This window comes from Schistocerca piceifrons, unplaced genomic scaffold (assembly GCF_021461385.2).
Source record: "Schistocerca piceifrons isolate TAMUIC-IGC-003096 unplaced genomic scaffold, iqSchPice1.1 HiC_scaffold_117, whole genome shotgun sequence".
NCBI lineage: Eukaryota > Metazoa > Arthropoda > Insecta > Orthoptera > Acrididae > Schistocerca > Schistocerca piceifrons.
This window is the reverse complement of record NW_025726983.1, coordinates 1-15,749: the sequence shown is the minus strand read 5'-3', so window position 1 is coordinate 15,749 and position 15,749 is coordinate 1. Positions and strand designations below refer to the sequence as shown.

Sequence of the window (15,749 nt, the reverse complement as noted above, 5' to 3'; positions counted from 1 at the left end):
CATGTATACTGGCAAGCGAACGTGTCTGCGCTGTTAGGACACTAAGCAGTGTGGTTAGCTGCATTCAACCCCCGTGGCAATGTCTTGCAGTCCTCCAGCTCTGTTGACCACAGGTAGGTGCCTCGATAAGAGGTGGATACATGTCGCATCGCTCTCGCCGTCACTTGTCACCACGAATCGTACTTAACGTAGTTTTCTGCAAGCGTCAGCGGAGCGTCAGTCGAGCTAAGTCGGGACAAGTCGCATAAGAGGAGCAACAAAATGCGCATTTCCGGTACCGGGAATCGAACCCGGGCCTCCTGGGTGAGAGCCAGGTATCCTAGCCACTAGACCACACCGGATAACGACGCCAGGGCTCCTCCTGCGAACACAGCAAGCTATACACAATCTACTTGACGACAACGGCAAAAATTAGCGTTTCCACCTTATAGAACGTCGTGCTCTGGACACATTTCGTGGAGACGAACGCCAGCAATCGTGACACCAAACTGCGCCTGTGAATCCTGTCGTTGCACCACGCACTGTGCTGCTACGACAATTTAAGAAAGAGACGCTCACGGCTTGCCGCGCTGTTTTCGTCGCGGGTAATCAGTGCTACGGCTTCCGAGACAGAAAACATTGGCAGCGGTGGGATTCGAACCCACGCCTCCGAAGAGACTGGTGCCTGAAACCAGCGCCTTAGACCGCTCGGCCACGCTACCTACGCGCCACGGCGGTCACAGGAGCTGCGTTCTTACCCACGAGACCACACCGCAATGGCACAAAAACGAGAAGTAAAAATTGGCAGCGGTGGGATTCGAACCCACGCCTCCGAAGAGACTGGTGCCTTAAACCAGCGCCTTAGACCGCTCGGCCACGCTACCTGCGTCAGTGTTCTTCGCTTTTGTGGAAACAGTGCGCGACACAGCTCCCTGTTCTGCTGCAACTGGCTGCTCATCCATTGCACCTCAAACAACTGCCCTTTTCGAATAGAGATTAACTACACAGGCAGCTGCCCGCGCTCTGGTGCGGCGGCATTGCGTGTTGATAATGAACTGGTAGTGCCACCTGCAGCCTGCGGAACATGAGTGAAAAATGAAGAGGGCACTGTGATTTCAAACACTGAGTCACAATCGTCACTGCAGCGACAGCAAGGCAAAACTTTAAAATTTGCCGTGACCAGGATTCGAACCTGGGTTATTGCGGCCACAACGCAATGTCCTAACCACTAGACGATCACGGCCACGGAAGCACCGCCGAGAGCAGTTCTCGCGACTGCAAGTGGCGATGCACAGCAAAGCTCAGCCCACACACCACTGTGTCTCCCCACAGCTGTGTCAGACGCGGTCTCCATTACATGTATACTGGCAAGCGAACGTGTCTGCGCTGTTAGGACACTAAGCAGTGTGGTTAGCTGCATTCAACCCCCGTGGCAATGTCTTGCAGTCCTCCAGCTCTGTTGACCACAGGTAGGTGCCTCGATAAGAGGTGGATACATGTCGCATCGCTCTCGCCGTCACTTGTCACCACGAATCGTACTTAACGTAGTTTTCTGCAAGCGTCAGCGGAGCGTCAGTCGAGCTAAGTCGGGACAAGTCGCATAAGAGGAGCAACAAAATGCGCATTTCCGGTACCGGGAATCGAACCCGGGCCTCCTGGGTGAGAGCCAGGTATCCTAGCCACTAGACCACACCGGATAACGACGCCAGGGCTCCTCCTGCGAACACAGCAAGCTATACACAATCTACTTGACGACAACGGCAAAAATTAGCGTTTCCACCTTATAGAACGTCGTGCTCTGGACACATTTCGTGGAGACGAACGCCAGCAATCGTGACACCAAACTGCGCCTGTGAATCCTGTCGTTGCACCACGCACTGTGCTGCTACGACAATTTAAGAAAGAGACGCTCACGGCTTGCCGCGCTGTTTTCGTCGCGGGTAATCAGTGCTACGGCTTCCGAGACAGAAAACATTGGCAGCGGTGGGATTCGAACCCACGCCTCCGAAGAGACTGGTGCCTGAAACCAGCGCCTTAGACCGCTCGGCCACGCTACCTACGCGCCACGGCGGTCACAGGAGCTGCGTTCTTACCCACGAGACCACACCGCAATGGCACAAAAACGAGAAGTAAAAATTGGCAGCGGTGGGATTCGAACCCACGCCTCCGAAGAGACTGGTGCCTTAAACCAGCGCCTTAGACCGCTCGGCCACGCTACCTGCGTCAGTGTTCTTCGCTTTTGTGGAAACAGTGCGCGACACAGCTCCCTGTTCTGCTGCAACTGGCTGCTCATCCATTGCACCTCAAACAACTGCCCTTTTCGAATAGAGATTAACTACACAGGCAGCTGCCCGCGCTCTGGTGCGGCGGCATTGCGTGTTGATAATGAACTGGTAGTGCCACCTGCAGCCTGCGGAACATGAGTGAAAAATGAAGAGGGCACTGTGATTTCAAACACTGAGTCACAATCGTCACTGCAGCGACAGCAAGGCAAAACTTTAAAATTTGCCGTGACCAGGATTCGAACCTGGGTTATTGCGGCCACAACGCAATGTCCTAACCACTAGACGATCACGGCCACGGAAGCACCGCCGAGAGCAGTTCTCGCGACTGCAAGTGGCGATGCACAGCAAAGCTCAGCCCACACACCACTGTGTCTCCCCACAGCTGTGTCAGACGCGGTCTCCATTACATGTATACTGGCAAGCGAACGTGTCTGCGCTGTTAGGACACTAAGCAGTGTGGTTAGCTGCATTCAACCCCCGTGGCAATGTCTTGCAGTCCTCCAGCTCTGTTGACCACAGGTAGGTGCCTCGATAAGAGGTGGATACATGTCGCATCGCTCTCGCCGTCACTTGTCACCACGAATCGTACTTAACGTAGTTTTCTGCAAGCGTCAGCGGAGCGTCAGTCGAGCTAAGTCGGGACAAGTCGCATAAGAGGAGCAACAAAATGCGCATTTCCGGTACCGGGAATCGAACCCGGGCCTCCTGGGTGAGAGCCAGGTATCCTAGCCACTAGACCACACCGGATAACGACGCCAGGGCTCCTCCTGCGAACACAGCAAGCTATACACAATCTACTTGACGACAACGGCAAAAATTAGCGTTTCCACCTTATAGAACGTCGTGCTCTGGACACATTTCGTGGAGACGAACGCCAGCAATCGTGACACCAAACTGCGCCTGTGAATCCTGTCGTTGCACCACGCACTGTGCTGCTACGACAATTTAAGAAAGAGACGCTCACGGCTTGCCGCGCTGTTTTCGTCGCGGGTAATCAGTGCTACGGCTTCCGAGACAGAAAACATTGGCAGCGGTGGGATTCGAACCCACGCCTCCGAAGAGACTGGTGCCTGAAACCAGCGCCTTAGACCGCTCGGCCACGCTACCTACGCGCCACGGCGGTCACAGGAGCTGCGTTCTTACCCACGAGACCACACCGCAATGGCACAAAAACGAGAAGTAAAAATTGGCAGCGGTGGGATTCGAACCCACGCCTCCGAAGAGACTGGTGCCTTAAACCAGCGCCTTAGACCGCTCGGCCACGCTACCTGCGTCAGTGTTCTTCGCTTTTGTGGAAACAGTGCGCGACACAGCTCCCTGTTCTGCTGCAACTGGCTGCTCATCCATTGCACCTCAAACAACTGCCCTTTTCGAATAGAGATTAACTACACAGGCAGCTGCCCGCGCTCTGGTGCGGCGGCATTGCGTGTTGATAATGAACTGGTAGTGCCACCTGCAGCCTGCGGAACATGAGTGAAAAATGAAGAGGGCACTGTGATTTCAAACACTGAGTCACAATCGTCACTGCAGCGACAGCAAGGCAAAACTTTAAAATTTGCCGTGACCAGGATTCGAACCTGGGTTATTGCGGCCACAACGCAATGTCCTAACCACTAGACGATCACGGCCACGGAAGCACCGCCGAGAGCAGTTCTCGCGACTGCAAGTGGCGATGCACAGCAAAGCTCAGCCCACACACCACTGTGTCTCCCCACAGCTGTGTCAGACGCGGTCTCCATTACATGTATACTGGCAAGCGAACGTGTCTGCGCTGTTAGGACACTAAGCAGTGTGGTTAGCTGCATTCAACCCCCGTGGCAATGTCTTGCAGTCCTCCAGCTCTGTTGACCACAGGTAGGTGCCTCGATAAGAGGTGGATACATGTCGCATCGCTCTCGCCGTCACTTGTCACCACGAATCGTACTTAACGTAGTTTTCTGCAAGCGTCAGCGGAGCGTCAGTCGAGCTAAGTCGGGACAAGTCGCATAAGAGGAGCAACAAAATGCGCATTTCCGGTACCGGGAATCGAACCCGGGCCTCCTGGGTGAGAGCCAGGTATCCTAGCCACTAGACCACACCGGATAACGACGCCAGGGCTCCTCCTGCGAACACAGCAAGCTATACACAATCTACTTGACGACAACGGCAAAAATTAGCGTTTCCACCTTATAGAACGTCGTGCTCTGGACACATTTCGTGGAGACGAACGCCAGCAATCGTGACACCAAACTGCGCCTGTGAATCCTGTCGTTGCACCACGCACTGTGCTGCTACGACAATTTAAGAAAGAGACGCTCACGGCTTGCCGCGCTGTTTTCGTCGCGGGTAATCAGTGCTACGGCTTCCGAGACAGAAAACATTGGCAGCGGTGGGATTCGAACCCACGCCTCCGAAGAGACTGGTGCCTGAAACCAGCGCCTTAGACCGCTCGGCCACGCTACCTACGCGCCAGGGCGGTCACAGGAGCTGCGTTCTTACCCACGAGACCACACCGCAATGGCACAAAAACGAGAAGTAAAAATTGGCAGCGGTGGGATTCGAACCCACGCCTCCGAAGAGACTGGTGCCTTAAACCAGCGCCTTAGACCGCTCGGCCACGCTACCTGCGTCAGTGTTCTTCGCTTTTGTGGAAACAGTGCGCGACACAGCTCCCTGTTCTGCTGCAACTGGCTGCTCATCCATTGCACCTCAAACAACTGCCCTTTTCGAATAGAGATTAACTACACAGGCAGCTGCCCGCGCTCTGGTGCGGCGGCATTGCGTGTTGATAATGAACTGGTAGTGCCACCTGCAGCCTGCGGAACATGAGTGAAAAATGAAGAGGGCACTGTGATTTCAAACACTGAGTCACAATCGTCACTGCAGCGACAGCAAGGCAAAACTTTAAAATTTGCCGTGACCAGGATTCGAACCTGGGTTATTGCGGCCACAACGCAATGTCCTAACCACTAGACGATCACGGCCACGGAAGCACCGCCGAGAGCAGTTCTCGCGACTGCAAGTGGCGATGCACAGCAAAGCTCAGCCCACACACCACTGTGTCTCCCCACAGCTGTGTCAGACGCGGTCTCCATTACATGTATACTGGCAAGCGAACGTGTCTGCGCTGTTAGGACACTAAGCAGTGTGGTTAGCTGCATTCAACCCCCGTGGCAATGTCTTGCAGTCCTCCAGCTCTGTTGACCACAGGTAGGTGCCTCGATAAGAGGTGGATACATGTCGCATCGCTCTCGCCGTCACTTGTCACCACGAATCGTACTTAACGTAGTTTTCTGCAAGCGTCAGCGGAGCGTCAGTCGAGCTAAGTCGGGACAAGTCGCATAAGAGGAGCAACAAAATGCGCATTTCCGGTACCGGGAATCGAACCCGGGCCTCCTGGGTGAGAGCCAGGTATCCTAGCCACTAGACCACACCGGATAACGACGCCAGGGCTCCTCCTGCGAACACAGCAAGCTATACACAATCTACTTGACGACAACGGCAAAAATTAGCGTTTCCACCTTATAGAACGTCGTGCTCTGGACACATTTCGTGGAGACGAACGCCAGCAATCGTGACACCAAACTGCGCCTGTGAATCCTGTCGTTGCACCACGCACTGTGCTGCTACGACAATTTAAGAAAGAGACGCTCACGGCTTGCCGCGCTGTTTTCGTCGCGGGTAATCAGTGCTACGGCTTCCGAGACAGAAAACATTGGCAGCGGTGGGATTCGAACCCACGCCTCCGAAGAGACTGGTGCCTGAAACCAGCGCCTTAGACCGCTCGGCCACGCTACCTACGCGCCACGGCGGTCACAGGAGCTGCGTTCTTACCCACGAGACCACACCGCAATGGCACAAAAACGAGAAGTAAAAATTGGCAGCGGTGGGATTCGAACCCACGCCTCCGAAGAGACTGGTGCCTTAAACCAGCGCCTTAGACCGCTCGGCCACGCTACCTGCGTCAGTGTTCTTCGCTTTTGTGGAAACAGTGCGCGACACAGCTCCCTGTTCTGCTGCAACTGGCTGCTCATCCATTGCACCTCAAACAACTGCCCTTTTCGAATAGAGATTAACTACACAGGCAGCTGCCCGCGCTCTGGTGCGGCGGCATTGCGTGTTGATAATGAACTGGTAGTGCCACCTGCAGCCTGCGGAACATGAGTGAAAAATGAAGAGGGCACTGTGATTTCAAACACTGAGTCACAATCGTCACTGCAGCGACAGCAAGGCAAAACTTTAAAATTTGCCGTGACCAGGATTCGAACCTGGGTTATTGCGGCCACAACGCAATGTCCTAACCACTAGACGATCACGGCCACGGAAGCACCGCCGAGAGCAGTTCTCGCGACTGCAAGTGGCGATGCACAGCAAAGCTCAGCCCACACACCACTGTGTCTCCCCACAGCTGTGTCAGACGCGGTCTCCATTACATGTATACTGGCAAGCGAACGTGTCTGCGCTGTTAGGACACTAAGCAGTGTGGTTAGCTGCATTCAACCCCCGTGGCAATGTCTTGCAGTCCTCCAGCTCTGTTGACCACAGGTAGGTGCCTCGATAAGAGGTGGATACATGTCGCATCGCTCTCGCCGTCACTTGTCACCACGAATCGTACTTAACGTAGTTTTCTGCAAGCGTCAGCGGAGCGTCAGTCGAGCTAAGTCGGGACAAGTCGCATAAGAGGAGCAACAAAATGCGCATTTCCGGTACCGGGAATCGAACCCGGGCCTCCTGGGTGAGAGCCAGGTATCCTAGCCACTAGACCACACCGGATAACGACGCCAGGGCTCCTCCTGCGAACACAGCAAGCTATACACAATCTACTTGACGACAACGGCAAAAATTAGCGTTTCCACCTTATAGAACGTCGTGCTCTGGACACATTTCGTGGAGACGAACGCCAGCAATCGTGACACCAAACTGCGCCTGTGAATCCTGTCGTTGCACCACGCACTGTGCTGCTACGACAATTTAAGAAAGAGACGCTCACGGCTTGCCGCGCTGTTTTCGTCGCGGGTAATCAGTGCTACGGCTTCCGAGACAGAAAACATTGGCAGCGGTGGGATTCGAACCCACGCCTCCGAAGAGACTGGTGCCTGAAACCAGCGCCTTAGACCGCTCGGCCACGCTACCTACGCGCCACGGCGGTCACAGGAGCTGCGTTCTTACCCACGAGACCACACCGCAATGGCACAAAAACGAGAAGTAAAAATTGGCAGCGGTGGGATTCGAACCCACGCCTCCGAAGAGACTGGTGCCTTAAACCAGCGCCTTAGACCGCTCGGCCACGCTACCTGCGTCAGTGTTCTTCGCTTTTGTGGAAACAGTGCGCGACACAGCTCCTGTTCTGCTGCAACTGGCTGCTCATCCATTGCACCTCAAACAACTGCCCTTTTCGAATAGAGATTAACTACACAGGCAGCTGCCCGCGCTCTGGTGCGGCGGCATTGCGTGTTGATAATGAACTGGTAGTGCCACCTGCAGCCTGCGGAACATGAGTGAAAAATGAAGAGGGCACTGTGATTTCAAACACTGAGTCACAATCGTCACTGCAGCGACAGCAAGGCAAAACTTTAAAATTTGCCGTGACCAGGATTCGAACCTGGGTTATTGCGGCCACAACGCAATGTCCTAACCACTAGACGATCACGGCCACGGAAGCACCGCCGAGAGCAGTTCTCGCGACTGCAAGTGGCGATGCACAGCAAAGCTCAGCCCACACACCACTGTGTCTCCCCACAGCTGTGTCAGACGCGGTCTCCATTACATGTATACTGGCAAGCGAACGTGTCTGCGCTGTTAGGACACTAAGCAGTGTGGTTAGCTGCATTCAACCCCCGTGGCAATGTCTTGCAGTCCTCCAGCTCTGTTGACCACAGGTAGGTGCCTCGATAAGAGGTGGATACATGTCGCATCGCTCTCGCCGTCACTTGTCACCACGAATCGTACTTAACGTAGTTTTCTGCAAGCGTCAGCGGAGCGTCAGTCGAGCTAAGTCGGGACAAGTCGCATAAGAGGAGCAACAAAATGCGCATTTCCGGTACCGGGAATCGAACCCGGGCCTCCTGGGTGAGAGCCAGGTATCCTAGCCACTAGACCACACCGGATAACGACGCCAGGGCTCCTCCTGCGAACACAGCAAGCTATACACAATCTACTTGACGACAACGGCAAAAATTAGCGTTTCCACCTTATAGAACGTCGTGCTCTGGACACATTTCGTGGAGACGAACGCCAGCAATCGTGACACCAAACTGCGCCTGTGAATCCTGTCGTTGCACCACGCACTGTGCTGCTACGACAATTTAAGAAAGAGACGCTCACGGCTTGCCGCGCTGTTTTCGTCGCGGGTAATCAGTGCTACGGCTTCCGAGACAGAAAACATTGGCAGCGGTGGGATTCGAACCCACGCCTCCGAAGAGACTGGTGCCTGAAACCAGCGCCTTAGACCGCTCGGCCACGCTACCTACGCGCCACGGCGGTCACAGGAGCTGCGTTCTTACCCACGAGACCACACCGCAATGGCACAAAAACGAGAAGTAAAAATTGGCAGCGGTGGGATTCGAACCCACGCCTCCGAAGAGACTGGTGCCTTAAACCAGCGCCTTAGACCGCTCGGCCACGCTACCTGCGTCAGTGTTCTTCGCTTTTGTGGAAACAGTGCGCGACACAGCTCCCTGTTCTGCTGCAACTGGCTGCTCATCCATTGCACCTCAAACAACTGCCCTTTTCGAATAGAGATTAACTACACAGGCAGCTGCCCGCGCTCTGGTGCGGCGGCATTGCGTGTTGATAATGAACTGGTAGTGCCACCTGCAGCCTGCGGAACATGAGTGAAAAATGAAGAGGGCACTGTGATTTCAAACACTGAGTCACAATCGTCACTGCAGCGACAGCAAGGCAAAACTTTAAAATTTGCCGTGACCAGGATTCGAACCTGGGTTATTGCGGCCACAACGCAATGTCCTAACCACTAGACGATCACGGCCACGGAAGCACCGCCGAGAGCAGTTCTCGCGACTGCAAGTGGCGATGCACAGCAAAGCTCAGCCCACACACCACTGTGTCTCCCCACAGCTGTGTCAGACGCGGTCTCCATTACATGTATACTGGCAAGCGAACGTGTCTGCGCTGTTAGGACACCACTAAGCAGTGTGGTTAGCTGCATTCAACCCCCCGTGGCAATGTCTTGCAGTCCTCCAGCTCTGTTGACCACAGGTAGGTGCCTCGATAAGAGGTGGATACATGTCGCATCGCTCTCGCCGTCACTTGTCACCACGAATCGTACTTAACGTAGTTTTCTGCAAGCGTCAGCGGAGCGTCAGTCGAGCTAAGTCGGGACAAGTCGCATAAGAGGAGCAACAAAATGCGCATTTCCGGTACCGGGAATCGAACCCGGGCCTCCTGGGTGAGAGCCAGGTATCCTAGCCACTAGACCACACCGGATAACGACGCCAGGGCTCCTCCTGCGAACACAGCAAGCTATACACAATCTACTTGACGACAACGGCAAAAATTAGCGTTTCCACCTTATAGAACGTCGTGCTCTGGACACATTTCGTGGAGACGAACGCCAGCAATCGTGACACCAAACTGCGCCCTGTGAATCCTGTCGTTGCACCACGCACTGTGCTGCTACGACAATTTAAGAAAGAGACGCTCACGGCTTGCCGCGCTGTTTTCGTCGCGGGTAATCAGTGCTACGGCTTCCGAGACAGAAAACATTGGCAGCGGTGGGATTCGAACCCACGCCTCCGAAGAGACTGGTGCCTGAAACCAGCGCCTTAGACCGCTCGGCCACGCTACCTACGCGCCACGGCGGTCACAGGAGCTGCGTTCTTACCCACGAGACCACACCGCAATGGCACAAAAACGAGAAGTAAAAAATTGGCAGCGGTGGGATTCGAACCCACGCCTCCGAGAGACTGGTGCCTTAAACCAGCGCCTTAGACCGCTCGGCCACGCTACCTGCGTCAGTGTTCTTCGCTTTTGTGGAAACAGTGCGCGACACAGCTCCCTGTTCTGCTGCAACTGGCTGCTCATCCATTGCACCTCAAACAACTGCCCTTTTCGAATAGAGATTAACTACACAGGCAGCTGCCCGCGCTCTGGTGCGGCGGCATTGCGTGTTGATAATGAACTGGTAGTGCCACCTGCAGCCTGCGGAACATGAGTGAAAAATGAAGAGGGCACTGTGATTTCAAACACTGAGTCACAATCGTCACTGCAGCGACAGCAAGGCAAAACTTTAAAATTTGCCGTGACCAGGATTCGAACCTGGGTTATTGCGGCCACAACGCAATGTCCTAACCACTAGACGATCACGGCCACGGAAGCACCGCCGAGAGCAGTTCTCGCGACTGCAAGTGGCGATGCACAGCAAAGCTCAGCCCACACACCACTGTGTCTCCCCACAGCTGTGTCAGACGCGGTCTCCATTACATGTATACTGGCAAGCGAACGTGTCTGCGCTGTTAGGACACTAAGCAGTGTGGTTAGCTGCATTCAACCCCCGTGGCAATGTCTTGCAGTCCTCCAGCTCTGTTGACCACAGGTAGGTGCCTCGATAAGAGGTGGATACATGTCGCATCGCTCTCGCCGTCACTTGTCACCACGAATCGTACTTAACGTAGTTTTCTGCAAGCGTCAGCGGAGCGTCAGTCGAGCTAAGTCGGGACAAGTCGCATAAGAGGAGCAACAAAATGCGCATTTCCGGTACCGGGAATCGAACCCGGGCCTCCTGGGTGAGAGCCAGGTATCCTAGCCACTAGACCACACCGGATAACGACGCCAGGGCTCCTCCTGCGAACACAGCAAGCTATACACAATCTACTTGACGACAACGGCAAAAATTAGCGTTTCCACCTTATAGAACGTCGTGCTCTGGACACATTTCGTGGAGACGAACGCCAGCAATCGTGACACCAAACTGCGCCTGTGAATCCTGTCGTTGCACCACGCACTGTGCTGCTACGACAATTTAAGAAAGAGACGCTCACGGCTTGCCGCGCTGTTTTCGTCGCGGGTAATCAGTGCTACGGCTTCCGAGACAGAAAACATTGGCAGCGGTGGGATTCGAACCCACGCCTCCGAAGAGACTGGTGCCTGAAACCAGCGCCTTAGACCGCTCGGCCACGCTACCTACGCGCCACGGCGGTCACAGGAGCTGCGTTCTTACCCACGAGACCACACCGCAATGGCACAAAAACGAGAAGTAAAAATTGGCAGCGGTGGGATTCGAACCCACGCCTCCGAAGAGACTGGTGCCTTAAACCAGCGCCTTAGACCGCTCGGCCACGCTACCTGCGTCAGTGTTCTTCGCTTTTGTGGAAACAGTGCGCGACACAGCTCCCTGTTCTGCTGCAACTGGCTGCTCATCCATTGCACCTCAAACAACTGCCCTTTTCGAATAGAGATTAACTACACAGGCAGCTGCCCGCGCTCTGGTGCGGCGGCATTGCGTGTTGATAATGAACTGGTAGTGCCACCTGCAGCCTGCGGAACATGAGTGAAAAATGAAGAGGGCACTGTGATTTCAAACACTGAGTCACAATCGTCACTGCAGCGACAGCAAGGCAAAACTTTAAAATTTGCCGTGACCAGGATTCGAACCTGGGTTATTGCGGCCACAACGCAATGTCCTAACCACTAGACGATCACGGCCACGGAAGCACCGCCGAGAGCAGTTCTCGCGACTGCAAGTGGCGATGCACAGCAAAGCTCAGCCCACACACCACTGTGTCTCCCCACAGCTGTGTCAGACGCGGTCTCCATTACATGTATACTGGCAAGCGAACGTGTCTGCGCTGTTAGGACACTAAGCAGTGTGGTTAGCTGCATTCAACCCCCGTGGCAATGTCTTGCAGTCCTCCAGCTCTGTTGACCACAGGTAGGTGCCTCGATAAGAGGTGGATACATGTCGCATCGCTCTCGCCGTCACTTGTCACCACGAATCGTACTTAACGTAGTTTTCTGCAAGCGTCAGCGGAGCGTCAGTCGAGCTAAGTCGGGACAAGTCGCATAAGAGGAGCAACAAAATGCGCATTTCCGGTACCGGGAATCGAACCCGGGCCTCCTGGGTGAGAGCCAGGTATCCTAGCCACTAGACCACACCGGATAACGACGCCAGGGCTCCTCCTGCGAACACAGCAAGCTATACACAATCTACTTGACGACAACGGCAAAAATTAGCGTTTCCACCTTATAGAACGTCGTGCTCTGGACACATTTCGTGGAGACGAACGCCAGCAATCGTGACACCAAACTGCGCCTGTGAATCCTGTCGTTGCACCACGCACTGTGCTGCTACGACAATTTAAGAAAGAGACGCTCACGGCTTGCCGCGCTGTTTTCGTCGCGGGTAATCAGTGCTACGGCTTCCGAGACAGAAAACATTGGCAGCGGTGGGATTCGAACCCACGCCTCCGAAGAGACTGGTGCCTGAAACCAGCGCCTTAGACCGCTCGGCCACGCTACCTACGCGCCACGGCGGTCACAGGAGCTGCGTTCTTACCCACGAGACCACACCGCAATGGCACAAAAACGAGAAGTAAAAATTGGCAGCGGTGGGATTCGAACCCACGCCTCCGAAGAGACTGGTGCCTTAAACCAGCGCCTTAGACCGCTCGGCCACGCTACCTGCGTCAGTGTTCTTCGCTTTTGTGGAAACAGTGCGCGACACAGCTCCCTGTTCTGCTGCAACTGGCTGCTCATCCCATTGCACCTCAAACAACTGCCCTTTTCGAATAGAGATTAACTACACAGGCAGCTGCCCGCGCTCTGGTGCGGCGGCATTGCGTGTTGATAATGAACTGGTAGTGCCACCTGCAGCCTGCGGAACATGAGTGAAAAATGAAGAGGGCACTGTGATTTCAAACACTGAGTCACAATCGTCACTGCAGCGACAGCAAGGCAAAACTTTAAAATTTGCCGTGACCAGGATTCGAACCTGGGTATTGCGGCCACAACGCAATGTCCTAACCACTAGACGATCACGGCCACGGAAGCACCGCCGAGAGCAGTTCTCGCGACTGCAAGTGGCGATGCACAGCAAAGCTCAGCCCACACACCACTGTGTCTCCCCACAGCTGTGTCAGACGCGGTCTCCATTACATGTATACTGGCAAGCGAACGTGTCTGCGCTGTTAGGACACTAAGCAGTGTGGTTAGCTGCATTCAACCCCCCGTGGCAATGTCTTGCAGTCCTCCAGCTCTGTTGACCACAGGTAGGTGCCTCGATAAGAGGTGGATACATGTCGCATCGCTCTCGCCGTCACTTGTCACCACGAATCGTACTTAACGTAGTTTTCTGCAAGCGTCAGCGGAGCGTCAGTCGAGCTAAGTCGGGACAAGTCCGCATAAGAGGAGCAACAAAATGCGCATTTCCGGTACCGGGAATCGAACCCGGGCCTCCTGGGTGAGAGCCAGGTATCCTAGCCACTAGACCACACCGGATAACGACGCCAGGGCTCCTTCCTGCGAACACAGCAAGCTATACACAATCTACTTGACGACAACGGCAAAAATTAGCGTTTCCACCTTATAGAACGTCGTGCTCTGGACACATTTCGTGGAGACGAACGCCAGCAATCGTGACACCAAACTGCGCCTGTGAATCCTGTCGTTGCACCACGCACTGTGCTGCTACGACAATTTAAGAAAGAGACGCTCACGGCTTGCCGCGCTGTTTTCGTCGCGGGTAATCAGTGCTACGGCTTCCGAGACAGAAAACATTGGCAGCGGTGGGATTCGAACCCACGCCTCCGAAGAGACTGGTGCCTGAAACCAGCGCCTTAGACCGCTCGGCCACGCTACCTACGCGCCACGGCGGTCACAGGAGCTGCGTTCTTACCCACGAGACCACACCGCAATGGCACAAAAACGAGAAGTAAAAATTGGCAGCGGTGGGATTCGAACCCACGCCTCCGAAGAGACTGGTGCCTTAAACCAGCGCCTTAGACCGCTCGGCCACGCTACCTGCGTCAGTGTTCTTCGCTTTTGTGGAAACAGTGCGCGACACAGCTCCCTGTTCTGCTGCAACTGGCTGCTCATCCATTGCACCTCAACAACTGCCCTTTTCGAATAGAGATTAACTACACAGGCAGCTGCCCGCGCTCTGGTGCGGCGGCATTGCGTGTTGATAATGAACTGGTAGTGCCACCTGCAGCCTGCGGAACATGAGTGAAAATGAAGAGGGCACTGTGATTTCAAACACTGAGTCACAATCGTCACTGCAGCGACAGCAAGGCAAAACTTTAAAATTTGCCGTGACCAGGATTCGAACCTGGGTTATTGCGGCCACAACGCAATGTCCTAACCACTAGACGATCACGGCCACGGAAGCACCGCCGAGAGCAGTTCTCGCGACTGCAAGTTGGCGATGCACAGCAAAGCTCAGCCCACACACCACTGTGTCTCCCCACAGCTGTGTCAGACGCGGTCTCCATTACATGTATACTGGCAAGCGAACGTGTCTGCGCTGTTAGGACACTAAGCAGTGTGGTTAGCTGCATTCAACCCCCGTGGCAATGTCTTGCAGTCCTCCAGCTCTGTTGACCACAGGTAGGTGCCTCGATAAGAGGTGGATACATGTCGCATCGCTCTCGCCGTCACTTGTCACCACGAATCGTACTTAACGTAGTTTTCTGCAAGCGTCAGCGGAGCGTCAGTCGAGCTAAGTCGGGACAAGTCGCATAAGAGGAGCAACAAAATGCGCATTTCCGGTACCGGGAATCGAACCCGGGCCTCCTGGGTGAGAGCCAGGTATCCTAGCCACTAGACCACACCGGATAACGACGCCAGGGCTCCTCCTGCGAACACAGCAAGCTATACACAATCTACTTGACGACAACGGCAAAAATTAGCGTTTCCACCTTATAGAAACGTCGTGCTCTGGACACATTTCGTGGAGACGAACGCCAGCAATCGTGACACCAAACTGCGCCTGTGAATCCTGTCGTTGCACCACGCACTGTGCTGCTACGACAATTTAAGAAAGAGACGCTCACGGCTTGCCGCGCTGTTTTCGTCGCGGGTAATCAGTTGCTACGGCTTCGAGACAGAAAACATTGGCAGCGGTGGGATTCGAACCCACGCCTCCGAAGAGACTGGTGCCTGAAACCAGCGCCTTAGACCGCTCGGCCACGCTACCTACGCGCCACGGCGGTCACAGGAGCTGCGTTCTTACCCACGAGACCACACCGCAATGGCACAAAAACGAGAAGTAAAATTGGCAGCGGTGGGATTCGAACCCCACGCCTCCGAAGAGACTGGTTGCCTTAAACCAGCGCCTATAGACCGCTCGGCCACGCTACCTGCGTCAGTGTTCTTCGCTTTTGTGGAAACAGTGCGCGACACAGCCTCCCTGTTCTGCTGCAACTGGCTGCTCATCCATTGCACCTCAAACAACTGCCCTTTTCGAATAGAGATTAACTACACAGGCAGCTGCCGCGCTCTGGTGCGGCGGCATTGCGTGTTGATAATGAACTGGTAGTGCCACCCTGCAGC

The 15,749-nt window shown here is 54.7% G+C and overlaps 46 non-coding genes across 46 annotated transcripts; all 46 read right to left on the bottom strand.

Annotated features, from left to right (window-relative positions):
* Positions 1 to 269: 269 nt before the first annotated feature.
* Positions 270 to 341, bottom strand: Trnae-cuc. The gene has a single exon. It is a non-coding gene; the product is annotated as a tRNA-Glu (tRNA).
* A 278-nt stretch (positions 342 to 619) lies between these two features.
* Positions 620 to 701, bottom strand: Trnal-cag. The gene has a single exon. It is a non-coding gene; the product is annotated as a tRNA-Leu (tRNA).
* Positions 702 to 781: 80 nt separating this feature from the next.
* On the bottom strand, positions 782 to 863 carry Trnal-aag. Its single transcript has one exon. It is a non-coding gene; the product is annotated as a tRNA-Leu (tRNA).
* A 287-nt stretch (positions 864 to 1,150) lies between these two features.
* Trnah-gug lies at positions 1,151 to 1,222 on the bottom strand. Its single transcript has one exon. It is a non-coding gene; the product is annotated as a tRNA-His (tRNA).
* A 382-nt stretch (positions 1,223 to 1,604) lies between these two features.
* Positions 1,605 to 1,676, bottom strand: Trnae-cuc. The gene has a single exon. It is a non-coding gene; the product is annotated as a tRNA-Glu (tRNA).
* Positions 1,677 to 1,954: 278 nt separating this feature from the next.
* Positions 1,955 to 2,036, bottom strand: Trnal-cag. Its single transcript has one exon. It is a non-coding gene; the product is annotated as a tRNA-Leu (tRNA).
* Positions 2,037 to 2,116: 80 nt separating this feature from the next.
* Positions 2,117 to 2,198, bottom strand: Trnal-aag. The gene has a single exon. It is a non-coding gene; the product is annotated as a tRNA-Leu (tRNA).
* Positions 2,199 to 2,485: 287 nt separating this feature from the next.
* Trnah-gug lies at positions 2,486 to 2,557 on the bottom strand. Its single transcript has one exon. It is a non-coding gene; the product is annotated as a tRNA-His (tRNA).
* Positions 2,558 to 2,939: 382 nt separating this feature from the next.
* On the bottom strand, positions 2,940 to 3,011 carry Trnae-cuc. The gene has a single exon. It is a non-coding gene; the product is annotated as a tRNA-Glu (tRNA).
* Positions 3,012 to 3,289: 278 nt separating this feature from the next.
* Trnal-cag lies at positions 3,290 to 3,371 on the bottom strand. The gene has a single exon. It is a non-coding gene; the product is annotated as a tRNA-Leu (tRNA).
* Positions 3,372 to 3,451: 80 nt separating this feature from the next.
* Trnal-aag lies at positions 3,452 to 3,533 on the bottom strand. Its single transcript has one exon. It is a non-coding gene; the product is annotated as a tRNA-Leu (tRNA).
* A 287-nt stretch (positions 3,534 to 3,820) lies between these two features.
* Trnah-gug lies at positions 3,821 to 3,892 on the bottom strand. The gene has a single exon. It is a non-coding gene; the product is annotated as a tRNA-His (tRNA).
* A 382-nt stretch (positions 3,893 to 4,274) lies between these two features.
* Trnae-cuc lies at positions 4,275 to 4,346 on the bottom strand. Its single transcript has one exon. It is a non-coding gene; the product is annotated as a tRNA-Glu (tRNA).
* A 278-nt stretch (positions 4,347 to 4,624) lies between these two features.
* Trnal-cag lies at positions 4,625 to 4,706 on the bottom strand. The gene has a single exon. It is a non-coding gene; the product is annotated as a tRNA-Leu (tRNA).
* Positions 4,707 to 4,786: 80 nt separating this feature from the next.
* Positions 4,787 to 4,868, bottom strand: Trnal-aag. Its single transcript has one exon. It is a non-coding gene; the product is annotated as a tRNA-Leu (tRNA).
* Positions 4,869 to 5,155: 287 nt separating this feature from the next.
* Trnah-gug lies at positions 5,156 to 5,227 on the bottom strand. The gene has a single exon. It is a non-coding gene; the product is annotated as a tRNA-His (tRNA).
* A 382-nt stretch (positions 5,228 to 5,609) lies between these two features.
* Positions 5,610 to 5,681, bottom strand: Trnae-cuc. The gene has a single exon. It is a non-coding gene; the product is annotated as a tRNA-Glu (tRNA).
* Positions 5,682 to 5,959: 278 nt separating this feature from the next.
* Trnal-cag lies at positions 5,960 to 6,041 on the bottom strand. Its single transcript has one exon. It is a non-coding gene; the product is annotated as a tRNA-Leu (tRNA).
* An 80-nt stretch (positions 6,042 to 6,121) lies between these two features.
* On the bottom strand, positions 6,122 to 6,203 carry Trnal-aag. The gene has a single exon. It is a non-coding gene; the product is annotated as a tRNA-Leu (tRNA).
* Positions 6,204 to 6,490: 287 nt separating this feature from the next.
* On the bottom strand, positions 6,491 to 6,562 carry Trnah-gug. The gene has a single exon. It is a non-coding gene; the product is annotated as a tRNA-His (tRNA).
* Positions 6,563 to 6,944: 382 nt separating this feature from the next.
* Trnae-cuc lies at positions 6,945 to 7,016 on the bottom strand. The gene has a single exon. It is a non-coding gene; the product is annotated as a tRNA-Glu (tRNA).
* A 278-nt stretch (positions 7,017 to 7,294) lies between these two features.
* On the bottom strand, positions 7,295 to 7,376 carry Trnal-cag. The gene has a single exon. It is a non-coding gene; the product is annotated as a tRNA-Leu (tRNA).
* Positions 7,377 to 7,456: 80 nt separating this feature from the next.
* On the bottom strand, positions 7,457 to 7,538 carry Trnal-aag. The gene has a single exon. It is a non-coding gene; the product is annotated as a tRNA-Leu (tRNA).
* A 286-nt stretch (positions 7,539 to 7,824) lies between these two features.
* Trnah-gug lies at positions 7,825 to 7,896 on the bottom strand. The gene has a single exon. It is a non-coding gene; the product is annotated as a tRNA-His (tRNA).
* Positions 7,897 to 8,278: 382 nt separating this feature from the next.
* On the bottom strand, positions 8,279 to 8,350 carry Trnae-cuc. Its single transcript has one exon. It is a non-coding gene; the product is annotated as a tRNA-Glu (tRNA).
* Positions 8,351 to 8,628: 278 nt separating this feature from the next.
* On the bottom strand, positions 8,629 to 8,710 carry Trnal-cag. The gene has a single exon. It is a non-coding gene; the product is annotated as a tRNA-Leu (tRNA).
* An 80-nt stretch (positions 8,711 to 8,790) lies between these two features.
* Positions 8,791 to 8,872, bottom strand: Trnal-aag. The gene has a single exon. It is a non-coding gene; the product is annotated as a tRNA-Leu (tRNA).
* Positions 8,873 to 9,159: 287 nt separating this feature from the next.
* Positions 9,160 to 9,231, bottom strand: Trnah-gug. The gene has a single exon. It is a non-coding gene; the product is annotated as a tRNA-His (tRNA).
* A 386-nt stretch (positions 9,232 to 9,617) lies between these two features.
* Trnae-cuc lies at positions 9,618 to 9,689 on the bottom strand. Its single transcript has one exon. It is a non-coding gene; the product is annotated as a tRNA-Glu (tRNA).
* Positions 9,690 to 9,968: 279 nt separating this feature from the next.
* Trnal-cag lies at positions 9,969 to 10,050 on the bottom strand. Its single transcript has one exon. It is a non-coding gene; the product is annotated as a tRNA-Leu (tRNA).
* An 81-nt stretch (positions 10,051 to 10,131) lies between these two features.
* Trnal-aag lies at positions 10,132 to 10,212 on the bottom strand. The gene has a single exon. It is a non-coding gene; the product is annotated as a tRNA-Leu (tRNA).
* Positions 10,213 to 10,499: 287 nt separating this feature from the next.
* Positions 10,500 to 10,571, bottom strand: Trnah-gug. The gene has a single exon. It is a non-coding gene; the product is annotated as a tRNA-His (tRNA).
* Positions 10,572 to 10,953: 382 nt separating this feature from the next.
* On the bottom strand, positions 10,954 to 11,025 carry Trnae-cuc. The gene has a single exon. It is a non-coding gene; the product is annotated as a tRNA-Glu (tRNA).
* Positions 11,026 to 11,303: 278 nt separating this feature from the next.
* On the bottom strand, positions 11,304 to 11,385 carry Trnal-cag. The gene has a single exon. It is a non-coding gene; the product is annotated as a tRNA-Leu (tRNA).
* An 80-nt stretch (positions 11,386 to 11,465) lies between these two features.
* Trnal-aag lies at positions 11,466 to 11,547 on the bottom strand. The gene has a single exon. It is a non-coding gene; the product is annotated as a tRNA-Leu (tRNA).
* Positions 11,548 to 11,834: 287 nt separating this feature from the next.
* On the bottom strand, positions 11,835 to 11,906 carry Trnah-gug. Its single transcript has one exon. It is a non-coding gene; the product is annotated as a tRNA-His (tRNA).
* A 382-nt stretch (positions 11,907 to 12,288) lies between these two features.
* Trnae-cuc lies at positions 12,289 to 12,360 on the bottom strand. Its single transcript has one exon. It is a non-coding gene; the product is annotated as a tRNA-Glu (tRNA).
* A 278-nt stretch (positions 12,361 to 12,638) lies between these two features.
* Trnal-cag lies at positions 12,639 to 12,720 on the bottom strand. Its single transcript has one exon. It is a non-coding gene; the product is annotated as a tRNA-Leu (tRNA).
* Positions 12,721 to 12,800: 80 nt separating this feature from the next.
* On the bottom strand, positions 12,801 to 12,882 carry Trnal-aag. Its single transcript has one exon. It is a non-coding gene; the product is annotated as a tRNA-Leu (tRNA).
* A 288-nt stretch (positions 12,883 to 13,170) lies between these two features.
* Trnah-gug lies at positions 13,171 to 13,241 on the bottom strand. Its single transcript has one exon. It is a non-coding gene; the product is annotated as a tRNA-His (tRNA).
* Positions 13,242 to 13,625: 384 nt separating this feature from the next.
* On the bottom strand, positions 13,626 to 13,697 carry Trnae-cuc. The gene has a single exon. It is a non-coding gene; the product is annotated as a tRNA-Glu (tRNA).
* A 279-nt stretch (positions 13,698 to 13,976) lies between these two features.
* On the bottom strand, positions 13,977 to 14,058 carry Trnal-cag. Its single transcript has one exon. It is a non-coding gene; the product is annotated as a tRNA-Leu (tRNA).
* An 80-nt stretch (positions 14,059 to 14,138) lies between these two features.
* Positions 14,139 to 14,220, bottom strand: Trnal-aag. The gene has a single exon. It is a non-coding gene; the product is annotated as a tRNA-Leu (tRNA).
* Positions 14,221 to 14,505: 285 nt separating this feature from the next.
* On the bottom strand, positions 14,506 to 14,577 carry Trnah-gug. Its single transcript has one exon. It is a non-coding gene; the product is annotated as a tRNA-His (tRNA).
* Positions 14,578 to 14,960: 383 nt separating this feature from the next.
* Positions 14,961 to 15,032, bottom strand: Trnae-cuc. The gene has a single exon. It is a non-coding gene; the product is annotated as a tRNA-Glu (tRNA).
* Positions 15,033 to 15,311: 279 nt separating this feature from the next.
* Positions 15,312 to 15,393, bottom strand: Trnal-cag. The gene has a single exon. It is a non-coding gene; the product is annotated as a tRNA-Leu (tRNA).
* Positions 15,394 to 15,749: the final 356 nt, after the last annotated feature.